This window comes from Cnephaeus nilssonii, assembly GCF_951640355.1.
Source record: "Cnephaeus nilssonii genome assembly, chromosome: 2".
Lineage (NCBI taxonomy): Eukaryota > Metazoa > Chordata > Mammalia > Chiroptera > Vespertilionidae > Cnephaeus > Cnephaeus nilssonii.
This window is the reverse complement of record NC_137073.1, coordinates 27,233,790-27,256,110: the sequence shown is the minus strand read 5'-3', so window position 1 is coordinate 27,256,110 and position 22,321 is coordinate 27,233,790.

The window sequence follows — 22,321 nt, the reverse complement described above, 5'->3', positions numbered from 1 at the left end:
AATACTCCTCAGCCGTAAAGAGAGAAGGAAATCGTACCCTTTGTGACAGCATGGATGGACCTGGAGAGCATTATGCTAAGTGAATAAGCCAGTCAGAGAAAGACAAGTACCATTTGATTTCACTTATATTTGGAATCTAATGAACAAAACAAACAAACAAAACAGAAACAGACTCAGATACAGAGAATAGTCTGAGAGCTGTCAGAGGAGCGGGGGTTGGGAGGCTGGGAGGAAAAGGGCTTAAGAAAAACCTGGTAGACAAGACAATAGTATGGTGATTACCAGTGGGAAAAGGGGGTGGGGGGGCGGTAGGAGAAGGGAAAGGGGGGATAAATGGTGATGGAAGGAGACTTGACTTTGGATGGTGAAAACACGACACAATATACAAATAATGTATTACAGAATTGTACACCTGAAACCCATATAATTTTATTTGCTACATTTGCTGTTTGATGCTGCAGTTTCTTGCTTCCTCTTGACATCAGGGACTGTATCAAGTTATCTTTCTTCCCTTCTACGAATCCCTACTCTGCCCCGTTTCTGCGCTCTGATTTTCTCTCCCAGACTCATTGTCATCTTGATTCTCCTCGCTGCTTGTGCTGGCCACCAACTGCCTTTCTGGCCAGGCCTCTCCAGGGCTGTGAGCCTGGGGTCTCTCCTCCCCTTGGGTCAGCCTCTGCCACTGAGTCTCCGGGCAGCTCAGCGGGGCTTCCAGCGCTGCAGTGACAGGCTGCATTCCTGGTCAGAGCTGGGATTTCCTCTCTGAGCCCCAGTCTGCACTCAGTTTCCCTCTTGATGTCTCCCCTGGGATGACTCACTGAGGCTTAAACTCAACACAGGTGCCACATTCATCTGTGCCCCTAGATTCCTCTTCATTGTTTCCATCCTGCTTACCCTTGGAGATTAAGCCCTTTGAACCTCATCAACTCTGGTTGCGTTACTTGGAGGGCAGGGTGGGGGGGCTTCTCTGCCTGACTCCCTCTCCCCCTCCTGGTCCCTGCAGTTCTGGGTGGTAGCTGCTTCTCCACCGCTGCCTCCTAGGTCACTGCTCTCACTCTCATGATGGTTTCCCTGCATTAGCTGTGTCAGCATCACCTGGGAACTTACTAGAAAAGCAAATTTGGGGGCCACATGAACTGGGAATTCGGGTGGGGCCCAGGAGTCTGCATTTTGACCAGCCCTCTGGGCGACTCTGAGGCATGCTGACACTTGAGAATCACTGCCCTTCACCCCCCCACACTTGTAATTAACAGCACACTCTTCAAATTAGGCCCAGTTGAGTGTTTCCTCTGTTTCCTATTGAGATTCTAACAGAATAATAAAAAGTGACCCGCTTCTTCACTCTCAGCACTTACCAGCCTGTCTAGCACATTGTAGGTGCTCAATAAAGGCTCATTTCAATGCAAGTGTTTTCTTCTTCGTTTTGTACTTTTCCCAACATGCCATCCATCTAGTCATCCGCGCACCCACCAGGCACCACCACACAGGTACTGGGGATATGAAGCCCAATGCAGAACAGACAGCGTTTGGTGTGAGTTAGAGGTAAAGTGTCAGCTTTCTGAGCTTCTGTGATGAGGATCTCTGTCATGAGGATCCTAGTATCTACCCCTTGGAGCTGCTGAAAGGACTGAATGCGGCATGCACAGAGAGTTGGCACAGCGCCTGACACCAATGCGATTCAATCAGTTAGAGTGTTATTTATCATGATCACAAGAGATAAATGATAATATAACTTAGGCAGGGCTTAAACAGAGGGAAGAATAGAGCTTTCTTGAACCACTCCAGGCCACGAAGCTGGGTGAGCATGTTGTGAGGTAAAGGATCACCATGGTACATTGTAAACTGCTTGGAGTCACAAGTAGAAAGTGTTTCTTTTTGGCCCAGCTATTATTCTCGCCCTTGTGTGACATCTTTCCCTGTTTTCCCTCTTTAAGGCTACTCTTTAGTTTCATTTTGACCTGGTTTTATTCCTGTTGAAAGGCTGAGCACAAAGTAGGAACCTGATCATTTATTCTGGGTCAAGAAACCCTCCGTCTCTGCATTTATTTCTTTCCCTAGAAAATGAATATAATGTTATTGTTTTCAATGGTTCAAAATATCTATGATCATTGTTGTTGTTTTTTAAATCAAAAGAGAAGAACATAGAACAAAATATACTAGTCGAAATAAACCACTCAGAGATATTACTTTTAATGTTTTGGTGAGCCTTCTTTGGGCTGTATCATTATACAATTATCTGAAAATTTTACCTAGCTTTTCAATTTTACATAAATGGGGTCATTTTATTTAGTCAACCCACTTTCCCAAAGCAACCATCCTCAGCCGCTCTGGGAAAATTTCATGGAGAGATGCTCTCTGGCCACCAGATGGCGCTGGTTCTGAATTTATCAGAATTTCCTGGCCCTGGTGCCTGCTGCAGAAGTGAAGGTCCATTGAACCAGGTCCTGGGTCCTGGTCCTTCCATCACTTTAGCCCAGGGCTGAAGATGGATTGATTTTGTCTTCAGCGACACCTGGGGAGGACAAAAGCCACGCCCGCATTCCAACATGGAGCAAATCTTTCTCCTGTGGGTCCCCACCACACCTTGGCAATGCTCTTGGCCTGGACCACGTCCTGACTTGCGTGTTAGTTAAGTTTGAGCCCTTCTTCATCTCCTCCTGGCTCAGACTCCTGTCCCTAAATAGATTGCGAGCTCCCTACAGGAAGACACTGAGCCGCTTGACCCAGAGCTTTGTGCAAAGAAGGCAGTCAATATCTGTTGAGTTTAAGTTTCAATTAAGAATAATTTGGAAAAAAGAGGTTAGAGAGAAAAAAAAGTTTGTGTTTTAAAGCAAATGAAAGTACAAAGAGAATACTGGACTGAGAGAAAATCTGACTTTTAGGCTTGGATTGGGTTAAATTCACTGGCTGGCTGACCTTGGACAAGCCAGCTGACCTCTCTGAGGTCAAGTGTATGAGGATGAGATTGGAGAGAATGATCCCTAATTCCCCTTCAGCCCTTATATATTTGAATACAAAAGTTTGTCTAGTTTTACTTTTTTTTTTTTTTCCTTGGGTCAATCTGCACTTAGGAGTCACTCTGGGTGCTCTGGGTGAACCCGGTCCAGGATATCCAGAGCAGGGCCCGGCCTGAGCCCCACTCCACAACCTGCCCGCCTTGCAGGGCCTTCAGTGCCAGCCACACAGCACAACCCATACATCAGTGTTAGATTCCCTTCCTCGTGCTAATTGACACAGGGTGAAACATACCCAGCTAGGGGAGCAGCGAATGCTTTTGCATCCAGCCGGAATGGGCTGCAAATGGGGAGAAACTGCTGTAAAAGTTAACTGAGATTGAAAACTGGCCTGTTTGTGTCTGGTAGGGTCAGTGTTTCCTGTTACAGAGAACCGGGTCTGATGGACGTGTGAGTGGTGGGGCTGGGGCGGGAGGGCGGCCCAGGGTTCCACATCTGAAGCCTTTCAGGCATCTGGGGTCCCGATCCGTGAAGGACAAATAGAGATTGAGAGGACAGAGAGGGGGGCTGCTGTTGTCACCCCCAAACTACAGTGACAATCATAGCCCCTTCTCAGCCTGAAGTCTGTTGAGAATTATTTTCTCATCACTGGGCAGAGGGGAGTGTGGAAGTCCTAGTTGTGGCTTTAGAACTGTGCTTCCCATCTGGGGGAACAGGGATTCTCCCCCGCCCCTCCCGGGGCCTCAGGCAACATCTTTGCCTGTCATAACTGGAGTGGGAGGAGGGGTGACACTAGCATCTTGTGAGGAGAGGCGGGGGATGCTGCTGAACATCCTTGATATGCAGGACAGCCCTCAACAAATAATGATCCTGCCCAAAATGTCAACAGTGTTGAGCAATTGTCAAAACTGGCCAAGTAATGTCTCCAGGCCCACTGTATTGTTAAGCTACATTATTAATTTTACATGGTGTGGTAGGTGGCTGGCCAAAGTGGCCCCAATTCTCCAACCTCCCCGCCCTGCCCACTGCAACATGACTGTGCATCTCCTGCTATGGAGACGTGGAGTCTACATTCCCAGCCCTCGAGTTGGGACTTGCTTTGGCTAACAGAATGCTGCAGAAGTGACAGCTCAGAGGCCTTGCACAGATCTGATATACACACACACACACACACACACACACACACACATATATATATATATATATATATAAATTCTAATGTTTTATATGTATAAATTTTTAATATGCTATATATACATATATAAAATTTTATTTTATTTTATTTTTTGGAGCCTGGCTTTGCCTGAGCTACTCTGCCGGAGGAAAGACCTCATGGAGAACAGCCAAAGTGCCCTATTTTATGGCCAGTCAATTCCACAAATGTGAGAGACAGCCCTGACCCACAGCTGACCAGACCATGGACCCCAGCTGAGATAAGAAGAGCCACCCCTTGACACACAGTCTCATGGGCAACTGTCCATTCTTACTGTTTTAGCCCACTGAGTTTTCAGGGTGGTTTGTTAGGTGGCAATAGATAGCTGATACACATGGGCTTCAACTCCAATTCAATTCATGGTGAACTCTGAGGGTCATGGGGAACGTCTCAAGATTTGTCTCCTTTCCTAAAAGATGACGTTTTCTTTTTCTTTTTTTAAAATATATTTTATTGATTTTTTACAGAGAGGAAGGGAGAGGGATAGAGAGTCAGAAACATCGATCAGCTGCCTCCTGCATGCCCCCCACTGGGGATGTGCCCACAACCAAGGTACGTGCCCTTGACTGGAATCAAACCTGGAACCTTTCAGTCCGCAGGCCGATGCTCTATCCACTGAGCTAAACCGGTGTCGGTGACGTTTTCTTTTTTGTTGTTGCTGTTAATCCTCACTGGAGGATATTTTTCCACTGATTTTTTTTTTTTTTAAATGAAGAGTGGGAGGGAGAGACACAGAGAGAGAAACATCAATGTGAGAGAGACACATCAATTGGTTGCCTCTGCACATGCTCCTCCACCAGGGCTTTGCCACCAAGGTATGTGTCCTTGACCAGAATTGAATCTGGGACCCTTCAGTCTGTGGGCTGATGCTCTAGCCACTGAGCAAACCCGGCTGGAGCAAAGGGGACATTTTCTTAAGTCAGATAGCTTTCCATGGCTCAAGACGAGCATAGCTGCATCTTGGGTATCCAGTTCATGGAGACGAGCAAGCTGTGTCTGGAAACAGGTTTGCTCAAGGTCAGTTTTACCCACCGGTGTCATGGCAAGCCAGGAAAACCAACTCTGACATAAACAACCGCCAAAGGGCGTTTGCGTAAAGGAGGCTGGGGAGCTGATGAGTAGAGCCCACAGGGACATCAGGAGCCAGGGCCCCTCCAGAGATCTCAGCAGCCTGAGTGTTTGCGGTTCTCCTGGAATGCTGCCGAGGATGACCTCGTGTTCTAACCAACCCCCCACCCCTCTGCGTGAATGCTCAAGATGTGAATGCCAGGACCGGAAAGCCTGTCCGACTTTCCGGTGTCACCTGCCCTGTCGATAGAGAGGTGGTATCATTTGATGGCAGCTCGGCATCAGAGAGAAACAAGATGCCCTCTGCCTTGGTCCTCCCTTCCCCCGCCCCTGCGCACAATGTTACAGACTGGGGCAGGGGAAGGAGGTACCTTCCGGACTCTGGGTGTATGGTCTGCACATTCGGGATGTCTCATCATGGCTATGTTTTCAGGATCTATTCTGTGTCAGAACGTTAAAAATCAAACTTAGCTGTGCTGCTGACTCCCACGTAACCTTCCCTGGTGACTCTCGCCTTGTCATATGGGTGTTAGAATTTGGGACGATGTGTTAGGAGTGGTTGGGGGAGTGAGAAGGGAGATGATTTCACTTTGACACACTCTGTAAAGACCTCATTTGAGCCTGATTTGGGCCAGGACATTTTCTGTCACTTATGACATGGCAGATGCCACGTGTCAATAGGACCTCCCAAGACGCTCTTGGTCAGACAGTAAGTTTCTGCTGTCTGTTGTCACCCCAAGACCCCCTAAATGTCCCAGCTATAGAGACAAACGAGTTCCTGATTTCCTGTCTGTAAATTAGGAAGGCTGAACAAAAGCAGTGGTTTCCAATTTTTCTTTTGATCTTCTTGAACCCTTACATGGAAGCTCGGCAAGTCCGACAGCTCAGTGTGAGCCTTTCTCCTGGAAACAGTTGTGTGTGTGTTGGGGGCAGGTTGGAGGAGGAGGGGAGCAGACTGGAGCCCTGCCCACACCTGGCTTCCCCTCAGCTCCCTTGTGGCTCAGGAGACAGGTCCACGGGCCCTCCTGGGTCTAGAGACCTTTTTTTTTTTTTAAATATGTTTTTATTGATCTCAGAGAGGAAGGGAGAGGGAGAGATAGAAACATCAGTGATGAGAGAGAATCATTGATCGGCTGCCTCCTGCACACCCCACATTGGTGATCAAGCTGGCAACCCGGGCATGTGGCCTGACCTGGAATTGAATTGTGACCACCTGGTTCATAGGTTGACACTCAACCACTGAGCCACACTGGCTGAGCTAGGGACCCCTTTGTGCAACTGTGGGGCAGTGAGCACTGAGGCCTCGCCAGGCTTTGAGTGCAGTTCTCTGGGAGCGGACAGGAGAGACAGAAGGTCAGTGTGACAAGGAGGCTGTGAAGATGGCGGGTCCTAGACCAAGAGCCTGAAACAATGGAACTGGAGGTGATCCATTATTTCCACCAAAGCTGAGAGTGTGTCGTAGGGAGACCTTAGGAGTCTGGGGTGTGAAAGAGGAACAGTCTCAGGTTTGAGTCCTCTCCGTTCTGCCAGATGGTAGCGGGCGAGTGCCTTCATGGCTCTCTGAGCATCAGTATCCTCATCTGCAAACCAGGGAAAAACAGTGCTTGCATCCTGGAGTAATCACCCACACTTGGCAGAGAGCTCGGGCAGCGTTAGCTCTTAGTACTATTAATGTTATTGTTGTCAGCTGGGCAATTGGTGGCCGGGGCCAGAGCTTGGAATCTTGGCTGTTTCCTCTCCCCACACTGTCTCCTGCAAAAGGGAGGTTAAAAGGGGGTGAGGGTGGGGTGCCTCCCGCCCACACTAGGGGTTGCTCTCCATGCTCTCTCCACCAGAGCTGGGATTTTGTCCCCTTTCTCTCTCTTGCATTGGGCTGTTTTCTTTTCCTTTTGTGCCCTGGCAAGAATATCAGGAGAGAAATTAAAGCAAAAAGGGCTAAACTAGCTGTGACAGGAGAACAGAGAGTGTGATAATGATACATAACGCTAAAAGCACTAAGTGGGCAAAACTGGTGCGCCAGAAGTGAGTAAAACCAAGATAAATCCGTCCCTTGAGAGATTTAACACGTAACTCAAATAACAGGAGCAGCAGGGGTCTGAGATCCCCTGGAAGAGCAGTTTGCAATCCTGTGGAGCAGAGCCTCTGCCCAGCGCGGGTAGTTCCCGTGTGCTGGGGGCCGCCACTGCCAGCCTCTGGGCACAGCTGGCCGGCGCAGGGCTCCTGCTGGGACTGGGTGCACGGGGCCCACGCTGTCGGCAGCAGAGAACCGAGGGCCAGCCCCAGGCGCACTATGGAATGCAGGGAGAATGGGATGGATACCCAGAAGGCCTGGATCTTAGTTCTGCCTCCATCCTTTTATGCTGTGTGACCTTGATCAAGTTACTTCACCTCTCTGAACTCCAATTTTCTCTTGTGTCTGCTGTTCTGGGAAGTTTAGAAGTCCATTCAGCAGGCTAGCCTCGCAGGTGTGTGTTTTAACATTCTGTTAAAAGACTAGCTCTCAAAGTGGGGTTCCTGGAAGGAATAGCAGCAGCATCCCTAGGGAACTTGTTAGAAATGCAACTTCTTGTCCACACCCCAGACCTACTGAGTCAGAAGCTCTGGGGGTGGCGCCTGGCAATCTGTATTTTAACAAGCCTTCCGATGCATGCTAAAGTTTGAGAACCACCCCTGTAAAAAAGTGGGCCCTAGCCGGGTTTGCTCAGTGGATAGAGCATCAGACTGTGGACTGAAGGGTCCTGGGTTCAATTCTAGTCAAGGGCATGTACCTTGGTTGCAGACTCCTCCCTGGCCTGGGCCCTGGGCAGGGCTCATGCAGGAGGCAACCAGTCGATGTTTCTCTCACATGGATATTTCTCTGTCTTTCCCTCTCTCTTCTACTCTCTCTAAAATCAATGGAAAAATATCCTTGGATGAGCATTAAAAAAAAAAAAAAGAAAGAAAAAGTGGGGCCTCCTTGTATTCTTGTCCCCTCATATCCTTTACCAACCTAACTCATTAGTAAGGATGGCAGAGACTCCATGTCTGGGGGGCCAGCTGGACTCCAGGCAGTTCCTGGGATTGGTAATGAGAGTCCTTATTCCAGGAGACATTTGAGGGATGCTGGGGGGCGGTCTCTGCACCTCCCAGGGGGTTCTCTGCAGGTGTGTGTGGTCCCTTCATCCCAGACCCAACAGACTTTCTTCCAGTTCATCACCCTTTGCTCCTCTCACTTTTCCCTATCCTCAGACTCAAGAAATGTCAGGAAGCGGGAACTTTCCTGTCCCTATAACAATTTTTCTATGCCACGATATCTATTAGAGGGTGGACTTTATTATATTTATTTTTATTGATTTCAGAGAGGGAGAGGGAGAGATAGAAACATCAATGATGAGAGATAATCATTGATTGGCTGCCTCCTGCATGCCCCTTACTGGGGATCGAGCCTACAACCCCGGGCATGTGCCCTTGACCGGAATCAAACCCGGGACCCTTCAGTCCACAGGCCGATGCTCCATCCACTGAGCCAAACTAGCTAGGGCTAGAGGTGGACCTTTGAAGCTGAAAAGCCCAAGTTTTGCAACTCACATATGAGGCATTTGGAGTTTAAATGCTTCTCTGTGCTTTTCTGCCACCCCTTCCCTAAATAAATAAATGTCATAAAACCTAGTTGTTGCTAGAGTGGGCGAAGAGACAGGAGTAATGGGAAACATGGAGGAAAGCACAGGCAGTGATTTCAAAAGCGAGGGCTTGCCACATACACTTGTAAGATAAAGGGGCAGCCCCACTGAGCATCGCTGGGCAAACTTACTCTTTATTTAGGAAACTCTACATTTGTTGGGAGGCAGGGACCCACGTTAAGAATTTCTATCCTTCCTCCCATTTCCATCAAAGCACTTCCCATCCTGTAAACACCCCGGGTCTCTCTTCCTGCTGACTCTACAGAACTTAGCTACCTGTAGTGATCCATTTCCATCTTTGGTGATACCCATCTGAGTACTCCTTGATGGGAATCTGCTTTGTGCCTATTTTAAAACCTTATTATGCTTTCACCGTGGGTTTTAGTAAGTGCCTTCTGAGACGCGTGGATGGTGTGGTTTCTCACGTTAAGTGTGACCTCACTGTTGCCTAGCGGGGCAGGGATTTAAAGGCATCACAAGTAGCCCAGCTTCCATCTGGCTAGAGATGTAAAGAAGATTTGCGAAGGTCATTCTTGCACGTGTAAAAGTCCACGTTCAGCAGGGCTGAGAGAGGGGTCAGGTGGATGTTTCAATTTTACATTTGTATGATGCATTAGCATTTATAAAATGCATCAATATATATTACACATTAAGTTGTAGTTTCAGCAGGTAACTAATAAGAGGAATTGATCAGATTTAAGGACTAGTCAGAAGTTACCAAATAGTAATAGAATGTATTTCTTTGAATGATGCCTTCCATTGCCTGTGATCTGTAGTTAAGAAATCTTGTTGAGGATTATATTTAACTTTTTAACAAATGTTCTGTTTTTTTTTTCCATATAGAAAAGCTATATTAGAGCAGAGCAGTGGTTTAAGATCTAATTAATACCATTTTCTAACTGCTCCACAGGAAAAGTGCTCTAGAAGGTTTCCATGTACAGATTTACCAATGCGATGAGGCTAGAGCCGAAGTTATTGACACAAGCATGAAGAGGTCATCAGGCTGGTTCTGAAGATGACTTCAGCTTCAGTTTTCCCCTGGCTCTCTGTCTAGTCTTGACCAATGGGTAGACAGAACAATTCTAGTTCTAGGTCTGTGTCTAGGTCTAGGAGTAGATCTGAGTCTAGATCTAGGTCTGGGTCTAGGTCTAGGCTGGGTCTAGGCCTAGGTCTAGGAGTAGGTCTAGGTCTTGGTCTAGATCTTGGTCTAGACCTGGGTCTAGGACTAGGAGTAGGTCTGGGTCTAGATCTAGTAGGTCTAGATCTAAGACTAAGTCTGGGGCTAGGTCTGGGTGTAGGAGTGGGTCTGGGCCTAGGTCTGAGTCCAGATATAGGTTAGGTCTAGGCCTGGGCATGTCTGGGTCTTGGTCTAGGACTAGAATTAGGACTAGGTTTCGGTCTAGCTGAGCCCAGTTCTAGGCTTAGTTTTAGTCACTGAATTGACTTGCCCTTCTTGCTTAGCAGAGAAATGGTATTTACTCCTTTACTCGGAGTCTGTGCTTTTACCTAGCAGGAAGAGGATAAAGAGACTGAGGAGATGACAGCCTAGAGCTAACGTGGCTTTTGCTGGCATCAGAAATGCCAAGTCAGGCTCCAGACTGACTTCAGATCTTTAGACCCGCCTCCATTAGAGGCACACATTCCTGTGTCCTACAGACACTCCCACTGTCTCCTTTCCTGGCTGTCACTTCTGAGAATGATGAAAGGTTTGCCCCTTATCCTCCAAGCTCTGCCCAAGAGACTGCTTGGCAGTTTGCAGCTGAACTCGGCCATCAGTTACATCCCTCTTGTCAGATAATGAACAGCTTGGATGCCACTCTGGAGGGTGATTGGGATTCAGCTACCATGGGAACCCTGCCTTCATTGCTGCATGGGATGACAGCAAGGAGGCCCAAATAGTGGGGTGCATCTCTGAATCCATTCTTTCCTGGCTCGGCAGGCCTGTGTGGTGCTGGGTTCTGTCAGCCCCTCTCTCAGTACTTGCCAGGAAATCCAGACCAATAGGGATTGAAGAAGAAAGGATTATTGACCAGAAGAGGTTCCTTAGTCATGGTGAAGATGGGGAGAGATACACAGTGGTACTGCATTGGAACCTTCTCCATGACGCATGTTTCCCACCTTGGACCTGCAGAGATGGCTTTTTAGTGGGGAATGGGAGAAAAAGCAATGGAGTCAGGAGGTCTCTGCTCTGCTATTGACATCCACCTAGTTCTTGAACCCAAAACCCAAACCCTGAAATGGCTCTTTTCTGGTAAAATACCATTCATTAGCATGGAACCTATGTTCAGCCTGGCCCTTTTGATTCCTGGTTAACATCTTCTTTGCCGTCCTGTTCATGGGTATCAGAACTCGTTGGAGCTAGTAATAGAAAACCCAGCTCAAATTGGCTCAAGCTCTAAAAAGGATATTTGTTGGCTTATGTAACTGATCTAGTTTTAGGCCCTGTTGGTTTTGGGGACTCAAACCGTGTCATCAGGACTCAGTTTTTTGCCATATCTCAGCTCGGCTTTTCCTCTGAGTTGACCCCGTTTTCAGCAGGTTCCCTCCTCCTTATGGCCAAGTGGCTGCCAGAAATTCTCAGCTTGTACCCTCAAAGCTTCCAGTTCAGTGAAACAGAGAACCTGTCCGCTCCCAGCATTCTAGTTTTCCCTGTTTCACTGGCTTTGGAAGGGTCATGGGAAGCTCCCGCTTTGGGACTAGGTCAAAGGTCCCCCACCTCTGTAGGAGGTGAAGCTTCACTTGAGTTATTTAAGCTAAAAGCGGGGGAGGGTTGGTCCCAAATGAAAATGGGGGGTGTTGCCAGAAGAGAAAATGAACGGATGCAATGGTACCTATACTATCTCAACTGCCAAAACCTAGCCTGGAGGTTGACAAAGACTCTCTCTTTGACCAAATGTGAGTCAGCCTCCTCTGTGCCACCTTCTCAACTAGGCCTTTGGGCTTCTGTCATTGAATCCCCACCCTCAATATCTGATCACCCTTGATATCTGATCACATTTCTTATCCCCAGGGCTCCCCAGGTGATATCTGATCACCATGGCCTGCCTCCCCCAAGAATCCTGTCAGGTTGGTTTAGCCAGAAATCCCACTTTACTTCTGATGCTTCCTCTATGTAATTTTCCATCCAGTGACAACCATCCCCCCACCCCCACCCCCGCTCCTTGGCTGTGAGTCCCCACTTGTTTATGGTGCACTCAGAATTGAGCTGGTTCTACACAGAGGCCTCTTTTCTCCTATCGCCATAGTCCTGAACGACATCTGTTTTGACCACTTTCATGACCGTGCAGCTCTGACTTTTCTTTGACAAGGCTCCTCAATGGCAGAGGTTTCTAAGACACGGCTTAAGTGGCATGCTGTGAGTTCTTAAAATCATCTGGAATTCATAAGAGGTTTTTATTTTTAAAATAAGTTAGTGTGGGTTCAGAGATATCCTCAGAGTGTCCTTCAGTGATGGGCGTATGGGCATTCATTCTATCATCATTTCTCTTTTTGTAAAACTGTGAAGCTTTTTATAACAAAAAAAGCATCCCCAAAATCATTTGAATTTTCACTCCTCTTGTTTTCCAAACATTTTTTTTTGTATGGGGTTGGGGGAGGGAGGTCAGAGAAGAAGCTCTGGGCCCACCTGGTAGGTCAGTGAAGGCTTCCTGGCTGAGCGACAGCTACACTGAGTCCTGAAGGATAAAGGAGAGGGAACAGTGGGTGAGTGTGCATTGTGAATACAACATGGGAAGGGCTTTGCAAACTGCATAGAGCCATCAAAGTATTGCATTGTCTGGCAGAAGAATATTTTTGAAATATTAACATGTATTTTTCTCCGCTCACTCCCACTCTCATTGCCTTTGTTTCTGGCTTCACTCAGCCAGCCCCGCCATCCTAGGTTCCTCTGTCAGGAGGAAGAGCATGGCAGCAGAACGAACAAAGGGAGCCTTTTCTTGGCTTTTGGGTGTCAAAAGCAGAGGCTTGAGGAGAATAGACAAGAAATAGAGTTCCCCGGGCTTCCCCACCTCCAGCCCAGCCTGGGGAGGGGAGACCCAGAAGTTGTGTGCCTGATGCATCCTAGTGGTAAAGAGTTGGGGAAAGGCAACACTGGATGGTGCCCCCTACCCTGGATCATTATGCAGCCATCACTGAGAATGCAGTAAACGAATGCTAGTGCATGGGGAAGGGGTTCCACAGGTGTTTTCTGGTTCGTGACACAAGCCAGGTGTGGAAAATATATGTCATAAGACTCCTTTTCATAAAACAAAGGATGAGCTTCCCCACCCCATTATTAACATATTTATGTACATTGAGTGGCCAGATTATTATGATCTCTGAACGCATAATAGTCTGGCCACTCAGTGTGTGTGTGTGTGTGTGTGTGTGTGTGTGTGTGTGTGTGTGTGTAGAGGCCCAGTGCATGGATTCGTGCATGGGTGGGGGCCGGCCAGCCTGGCCAGGGGGAGGGGACATGGGTGGTTGGCTGGCCTGCCTGCTGGTCAAACTCCTGGTCGAGAGGACAATTTGCATATTAGCCTTTTATTATATAGGATATACACTGAGTGGCCAGATTATTATGCATTCAGAGATCATAATAATCTGGCCACTCAGTGTATATGTTTGCATATATATATTGACATGAACATGGACAAAGGTAAGGAAAGGTACACCTTGTTTCCTAATGTTGTTTACCTGGGGAGAGAAAAAAAAGATGGAAGGGGAGTAAAATTTTTAAAAAGTGGGTAGGATTGGGGGGAATGTTCATGTCCTACTCACACATTTCTCCATTGCTTAATGCTTTACAATGTTATGGCATGCATATGTCTCTAATTATAAAAAGAAATGCACATTATACATATAAACAGATTTACATGTTTAAAAGTGTGCACAGTAGAAAAATAGAATGTGATCATTCTATTTATGTGTAGAGAAAGAGATAGATTGATTTGCAAATATTATCACCAACTCAAAAAGAACAGATAGGTACAAGGAAACTCAAGATGAATAACAGTAACAGTAACATTTTTGGTTATTGTATTTTCTTACACTTAACTAAATTGTTTAAATTGTTTTGACAAGGCTCAGGGATTTTCCCATTTTTAAGCAGGCAATAGTAGCACCCATCTATATATATAAAAGGCTAAGCGACCGTCCGACCATCTGACTGGCTGGTAGGTAAGACATGCACTGACCACCAGGGGGGCAGACGCTCAATGCAGGAGCTGCTGAGCTGGGGGGACTTGGCAGCGGCAGTTCTTGGGTGACGCACCCCAGAACCAAAGAGGAGGGAGCCTGATTCTGGGGTGCATCACCTGAGAACTGCCCTCTTGCAATCCGGGACCCCTTGGGGGATGTCGGAGAGCCAGTTTCGGCCTGATCCCCGCAGGCCAGGCTGAGGGTCCCCACCTGCTGGAGGGACCCTGCTTACTCTGCAGACGCCCTTTGAGCCACGGCCCATCCCAGGTGCGGCCGGCTGGGGAGAGACCGCAGGAGGTTGGCTCCAGGGCATGTCCAGCCCATCTCGCCCAGTCCTGTCCTACCGGCCACCTTCTAATTGATTTCTTTTCAATGTGCATGAATCTGTGCACTGGGGCACTAGTGTTAAAGATAACATGTATATTTATAGACACACAGTAGGCACTTGCTAAATGGGTTAAAGAGAAGTAACATAATTCTTGAAATCCAATCACCCTCTTGTCAGTGTGGAGACAAAAGAACTTTGCTTGGAGAGGCCAAGGGTCACTGAGCAGCAGCTCACACTATCCTGTCCTCCAGAAGAAAAGCCAATGCAGATTCCATTCAGGTCCAAAGATGGAGAGAAGAGGGATTCTTTCAACCTGCCATCCTACACCCAAAACTTTGCAGCCAGGGCTGTAGACCTGATGCATTGGTACCTTCTGACCATGGGCTGAGTCAGAAACACTGGTCGGGCCCTCAGTTTCCTGCTACGGCTTGGAGTTTGCAGGGCTTGGGGACTGTAGAAGTTAACAGCTCCTGGTGCTGCTGACCCAAGGCCCTGGGAGCCACGCTTCCATCATTCCTCTGTCCATCTGGGTGAGCGGAGCAGGGTCTTGTGCACCATTTTATCCCCAGGGCTCAGCACAGCATCTGGCGGGGGCAGTAACTGTTGGGTGAGTGCATCAATCAGTGAAGGAATGAGCAAACGGCGGGTTGAATAAATGAGTGAGTGAATAGGTGAGACAATGGATGAGTGAATAAATTTGTAGCCGAGAAGAGGCCCTGACACTGTTTTGAATTATTCTTCCAAGCGAGGGTGGCTTTTTGTGAAGCCGTCCATCATCCTTGCCCAGTCCATCCTGCACAAAGGCCCACTCCAGGATAATGCCTTCCCGGCTGTCCGCACGCAGGTGGCGGCCATGGGAGGGAGCAAAATGAACTGGCCTCCATCAGCTCCTCATCCAACACTGCTGAATCTCTATCATGGGCAAGGCATTAACGAGGAACATTAAGTGGGAGGTGGATGGAATTCTTGAAACGCCTGACTTTCAGGGAATTTGCAGGCTTAAGGGGTAGCCATTCGACAAAGACATGAAATATCCCTCCTAAAATACTAGATGACACCCAGGTAGCTGCTGTAGGACTCAGTGCTCGGCAAACTGTGGCTCGCGAGCCGAGCCTCAGTTTGCCGCTCTGTTGACTAATGAGTTTGCTGACCGCTGACCTAGACTCTCGATTCCAGTAATTACAGGCTGTTGTTGTTCCTTGTGATTAAGCCCCTATCCCAGTGGTCGGCAAACTCATTAGTCAACAGAGCAGCAAACCGCCGCTCACGAGTCGCATGTGGCTCGCGAGCCACAGTTTGCTGACCACTGCTGTAGGTCATCTTTCCTGCAGAAACTCTGGGGCAATGGGGCCAGAGGACTCACAACAGAGGTCAGGAATGGCTCCCCAAAGGAAGAACAATCCAGCCCAGTAGTAAAGAGCGCGGACTCTGAAGTGAGATCGCTCGCCTTGAATTCCAGCTCTCACCATTGTTTGACCTTGGACAAACACATTTAACTCGCCTCATCTGTAAAATGGGGATAATGGTAGTAAAGATCTCCCAGTGCCTGGCACATCATAAATGTGATATATGTGAGCTATTGTCTTATATTCCGCTTCTATCCTGAAGAGATGAGCTGGGTAGATACTACAGAGGCCGCCCTCCCCCCCCGCTCCCCCCCCCCCCCCACCCACTGCCCTGCCAGAGGAGACCATGAGAACAGTAGGGCAGTGTAGAGAGTCTGTACGCAGTGTTTGGGTGGGAAGTTAAGTTAACCTGCCTTGAAGATTGGTTCTACCATTTCCTACCTGGGTGACTTGGACTTAGACTCTCTAAAGGTCAGATTCCTCACATATAAAATGGTGATAACACCACCAATTTCATTGAAGACATATGTTAACTATTACATGATGAATGGCAGTTATTATTAAAGAGAAGCACGGCAAAGAGGACCGAAGAGGGAGGCGAATAAATGAAGCATGATGACACATGCTTCTTCCCCGTCTTTCCGTCTTCCCCCAGATTGTTCAAGGCCTCATCGTTACTGGTTTGCATTTCTATTTTAGTCATGTTATAGGTTTACAGTATTCCCCCCCTTGCATCTTTATATGCTATAATTTGGGTACTATTTTTACACAATGAAGCCATTTTTAACCGAGAACAGATTCAATTGTCTTGCAGCATATATCATTGTTTATCTTAATTAATGCTAAAATATTCTTAGGGGAAAAACACATCCCACAGAGTATTATGCAAAGAAACTTAGCATTCATTTTTGCCTCCCTCTTGTCTGGCATATCAATTTATAAAGGTTTCAGCATCCTGTTATTTCAGTGCCAATAATGCATGCTCTTAAACGCAGACACCCATCTGTGGGAATTAAGTCACAAGGTGTTAGAGCAGGTTGGGGATTAGCATCAGCAAGGTGTGGTTTGGGAGGGAGAAGCTTGACAGCTGAACAAAGGGAACTCTGCCGATGAGGAGAATAATGCCAAGGAAAGTCTGCAGTCATGGGTTTGTCTCTGATTGATCGATCCACTGGAGCATGCCTTAAGTAGAACTGAACCAATCTAGACTCTGGGCTTGCAGTGTTCTGGTGAGGTTACTGTACCTCTCAGCCAGTGATGGGCATCTTTGTTTTTGCTCAGCATCCTCGGCGTCCATTCTTCTTCCTTCTGATCAGATGCCTCACTTGGCCCTTGAGGAATCATCCTTTCTATGCTCAGCCCAGGTGTTTGGAAGGAATCTAACTCTTCTCCCAGTTCCAGAGGTGGACATCGAATGCAGATCTGATTAACCCATACATACTCTCTCCCGGGCCATGTGATTGGGTAAGGGATGGTCATGTGACCCAATCAGAGCCAATGAGACTTAATTTTGGGACTTGAGATAGAACCATTGGGGAAAAGGCGCTCTTTTTCCATTGGGATGCTAAACTGGTACGGGTATTACCTGGAGCTGCTGTCTTTACTATGAAAGGGAGAGCTTGTCTGAGAATGAAGCCAAAAGAAAGCGCTAGAGAGGTGGAGGCAGATTCTGCATGCCATCTTCTGGACTCTAGATCAAGTCTTGCTTAAAGTAAGACTACCTTTTATGCCTTTAATATAAGCCTATACATTCTTTTTTTTTTTTATTTTTTTGCTTAAGCTAGATTGAATTGGGTTTCTGTCACTTGCAACCCAAAGAGTTCTGTAGAATGAAGAGTCTCAGTAGGGAACTGTGAGAAGCCAGGTACTCTGCTGATTAAATGTACTGTTGACCACAGCTGGGAGACTATGCATTTGAGGGCATCTCTCATTCAAGATCTGCTTGTCTCTCTAATATTGGACAATGGTTTGGTATCTGGAAAGTTCCAAGCATACAGTCAGCCTGGAGGAACTCCCAAAGAACGGGGTGATATTGTGATGTAAAATGTGAAATTTCACTACTTTATGCAAGAACCTCTGAGAGGTGCTGAAAGAAAGGGAATATGTTTAGGAATGTGAAGGACTTGGGCTTGGGGAACTAACCTGATGCGAAAGGGATATGGTGAACTTGAGCTCTATTCTGTTGGAGATAATGTTTGAGGGGCCTGATCTGAGTGGGAATGTGAGTTATGCCAAATGTCCACAGGAAGTCACTTTTATTGACAATTTAGAACAAACCAGCTATTGTCCTAAATGCTTTACACACACTTGTATTTAATCCTCTTAACAACCCCAGAAGTGATGGGCTGGTCATCTTTATTTTATAGGTAAGGAAACTGAGACTTAGATGTGACTTAGTCAGCCATAGCTGGATTTAAACTTTTGTCTGTTTGACTCAAAGCAAATAGTGGGTTGTGATGTTGGGTTCTGGACTTGATGCAGGACTTTGGCTAATGGCTGGGGAACAAGGATGAGGGGACAGTGTCTAACCTACCATGGTGAGAAGGTTTCCAAGACTAAGCTTTTGGTCAGAGACTCAACTCTACAAGGACATACCCAGATCCCAATGGGAGAATGGAGTGTGATAGGGAAACTGAGGCAGGAGCCTGGGACTTCTCCCAACACAGTAGGGAGGAGTGGTGAGGGCTGCCCTAGTGGTCCAACAGACATCTGGGGGCTTGTGGCCAAGGACAGACACGGGGCTCCAAAATGAATTCCAGCCCCACTCACAGAGCTTGTTCAGAATTGGCTCAGGGCTGGGAGAGTCTGAGGATGACAGGAGCTGACCGAGAAAGGGGAGGGGAGTCTTGCAGAGTCTTAAGACTTAAAAAAATTTATAAAATGACCTTTATTTGTTAAATAACTGTTACAAATGACCTAACATGTGGCCTCCACTGGACTGAGCTCTTTGTCTCACACTGAGATCTGAGGCTCAGAGAGGTCAATTGGGTAGTCCAGGGTCACACAGGAGCTGAGCTGGTGTTAGTAGCTAGATCTGCTCAAACACAAAGATCGTTCCACAGCACCAGGGGAGTTTACATCGAGAATTAAAGTCGTGAGCTGATCATCTGTTCTGATTCATGAGTCATAAGGACAGCTCACATTTACTGATAGGAGCTCTGTGCAATGCAGGGTGTAAGCACTTTACCTGGATTATCTCATTTCATCCTTAAAGCAACCCGCTGACATTTAGCAAGGAATCATTACCACCACTGCTACCATCGTCATCATCATCGTCATCACCACCACCATCATCACCACCGCCATCATCATTGTCATCACCTGTACTGATGAGGAAACAAACTCAGAAAGGTAACTTGATCTCTACTTGGTCAAGATCACAAAGCCAGCAGATGCAGAATCAGAATCTAAACCCAGGCGGCCTGCACTTTTCGACATGCCCCAGCTTTTAACCATGACACGTCTACATACAACGGTGCCTCGGTTTCTCCACCTGTAAAACGAGAATAGTAATAATGGCCACCTCCTAAGGTTATTGTGAAAACAAAATGAACTAATGCTTACAAAGAGCTCAAAGAGTGCCTGGCACATACAGCTCCATCAGTGTTGCCTTCACAAAAGTGTTGGTTATTTTCATGCTTCATCACCCTCCCTGAAAGGGACTTCTCTTTTTCCCACAGCTGATCCTCAAAGCCCAAGTATGCTAGGAAAAAGGCAAGGTAGCTTGTGCGCGCAGAGACCTCTTACGGTAATCCTGAGGTGAGAGATAAAAGACGCTTCTTGACATAACTTCATAACCCTATTTTAATCCAGACATTGATTTTCTTCTAGAACAATCCCCTTCCAGTTCACACGTGCAGTCCCTCCACGCCTCTAATACAGACATGGGTATCGATAGCATTATTGAGATAAAACAGTCACTTCTTTCTCATTCTCTTTACTCACCAGTCACCCCAGGCCTGCCTTGGTCTTTTCATCCCCAGCTACCCAGCACCATTCACTGGAGAGCCTCCCTCTTCCCTCACCAGCCATCACTCAAGGTGAAGATGTCAAATAATGACAAGTAGTAAAATATGAGAGATTTAAGCAAATTCAACTGGAAATCATGTGAAAAAGTATTATTTGCCTCCTACACACACACTTCTCTTTTGAGCCTCCTTATCTAGGATACATTTTTAAAAAATGCTCCTTTGATAGCAAGAAGCAAGCAGACACTAAAAGGAAACAGGATGTCTTTGTTGGGAAATAATTAGTCTGATCGAATTGTTTGCTTTCTGATGGACAAAGGAGTCTTTAAAGAAAATCATTTGTGTTTTCTGAGCCTCTTTTGGCAGTACAGCTTTTTCAGATTTGGGCTTTTAGGTGAGAGTTTGGGGAATGGAAAATTTCCCTGAATAAGAAATCAGAAAGCTTGACCTGCACAGTTACCTCTCTCTAAACATGACAACAATTTGCAATTACTTTTTGATCCAAAGCATGAGGGTGAATACAGAGCGGTAGGTTGAATCATGCTTCTTGTAAAACTCACTCTCTCTTTAGCCCGGCACCTGAAGCAGAATTTCTTTTTTTGAGTCCCAAAGATTCAAAATAATCCATAACTGGAACCACCTATATTTGCTATATTTGCTGCAGCTGGGGGCCCGGAGGGACAGGGGGAACTCATGAGTCAGGGTTTCTTTCCTTCTTCTCCTGTGAAGGTATCTGTTCTATAGCTCAAGGGTTATTCCGAATCAAGTGTGAGTCGGATCGTCAGAAACATTGCATAGTTTCAACCAGCCTGTCCATGATGAAGTGTGGCCATCCACACGTGGCCCTGGCGCCTCAGAGACACCAGTGGCTCAAATGCAGACATGATTGTTTATAGGTCTGTGGTGAAGAGAGGTTCTGAAATCCACAAGACTTGGATTCAGATCCTGCCTGTCCTGGGATTTGGAGCTGATTGCTGAGTTGCTCTGATATTCAGTGTCCTTACCTATAAAACAGACACAATAAGAGTAGCTTTTTTTTTTTTATAGGATAAGGTTTCTCACCCTTGGCATTATTGACATTTTGGGCCGAATAATTCTTTGCTTGGGGGCTGGCCTGTGCATTGTAGGGTGTTGAGCACCATCCCTGGCTTCTACCCACTAGATGCCAATAACACATCTCCTCATTCCCCCAACCCCAGATCTGACCACCGCAAATGTCTCTCTTCATTCCAATAGTCTCCTGGGAGGTACAGTCCCTCCTCTCTCTTCAAATTGAAATTCACTGCCATGCTATTATGAGAATTCAATAGAATGACCCATGCAGAGGTCTCAGACACTGCTTAGGAGATACTATATAGTAGGTGCTCAACAAATATTAGTGGTTACTATAATAATAAACCTGCAAATAGAAACCTAACACAATCCTTATTATTATTATTTTTTTGACTAGAGGATTCCAAATTCCCTGGCATTGGATAAGATCCCCAGTTGCTCTCCTCACCACTGACAAAATACTTTGCTTCCTAGAAAAGCCACCCGCAGCTAGAAGTAGAGACATTGACTTTCAGGTAGTTCTGTGAAAGAGGATTGACACCTCACCTTGGTCCAAGGGCAGTAGAGAAGGATGTTAGGGAAGAGCCATGAGAGGAGAAAACAGCTTCCACGTCAGCGGTGACAGCAACACTGAAGATCTGAGTTGTCAGCTGCACCCACGCCTTGGTGAGTGAACAGAACATCCCCAGCAGTTGGCGGGGAAATGGGGGGCAGTAGCCTGAACGGAGGGCAGGGAGAAACAGGAATCAGCTTTCTACTTTTATATTTTAGTTCCAGCTACCTCCCTCAGGTCATGCCCTGCTCAAAACGGTTAACGTTGTTCAAACGCAGTGATGGACAGAATTGTGTCCCATTAAAATTCCACCGTGGCTGGCTTTGGAGAGAAGGTCTTTGGGGAGGCAATTACGTTTAAATGAAGTCGTACGGGTAGGGCTGTAGTCCCAAAGGGCTCGCGTCCTTTAAGACCAGGAGGAGACACCAGAGCTGCTCTCTCTCCGAGCACACAGATGCGGGCCCTGTGAGCACACGGCGAGAAGGCAACTGTCAAGCCAGGAAGAGGGCTCTCAGCAGACACTGAATCTCCAGCACCTTGCTCGTGGGCTCCGAGCCTCCAGAACTATGAGAAAGAAACGTCTGTTTTTAAGCCCCCTAGTCTGTGATGTTTTGGTAGAGGAGCCCAAGCTGACTGATGCAAACATCACATGACTGGCACATCACTCCTTCCATTCTCACAGCAAACCCTTTGAGGTAGATGCTACCATCTCCCCCTCCACCACCACCAGACCCCTCACATTTTACAGAAGAGGAAACAAACTCAGAGAAGTTAAAGACATGTCCAGTGTCAAACAGCTAGGAAATGGACTGCTGGGATTTGAACCCATCTGCAGAGCCTAGGTTCTTACTCACCAACCCACGTGAATGTGGGCTGTACCGGCCCCACACTGCCACGTAGAGAATGTTTGCACCAGGCCAGCCTCTGTGTGAAATGCATCAGCTCTTTTAATCCGCACCACAATCCCGTGAGGAGGCTACCATTATTGTCCCCATTTTACA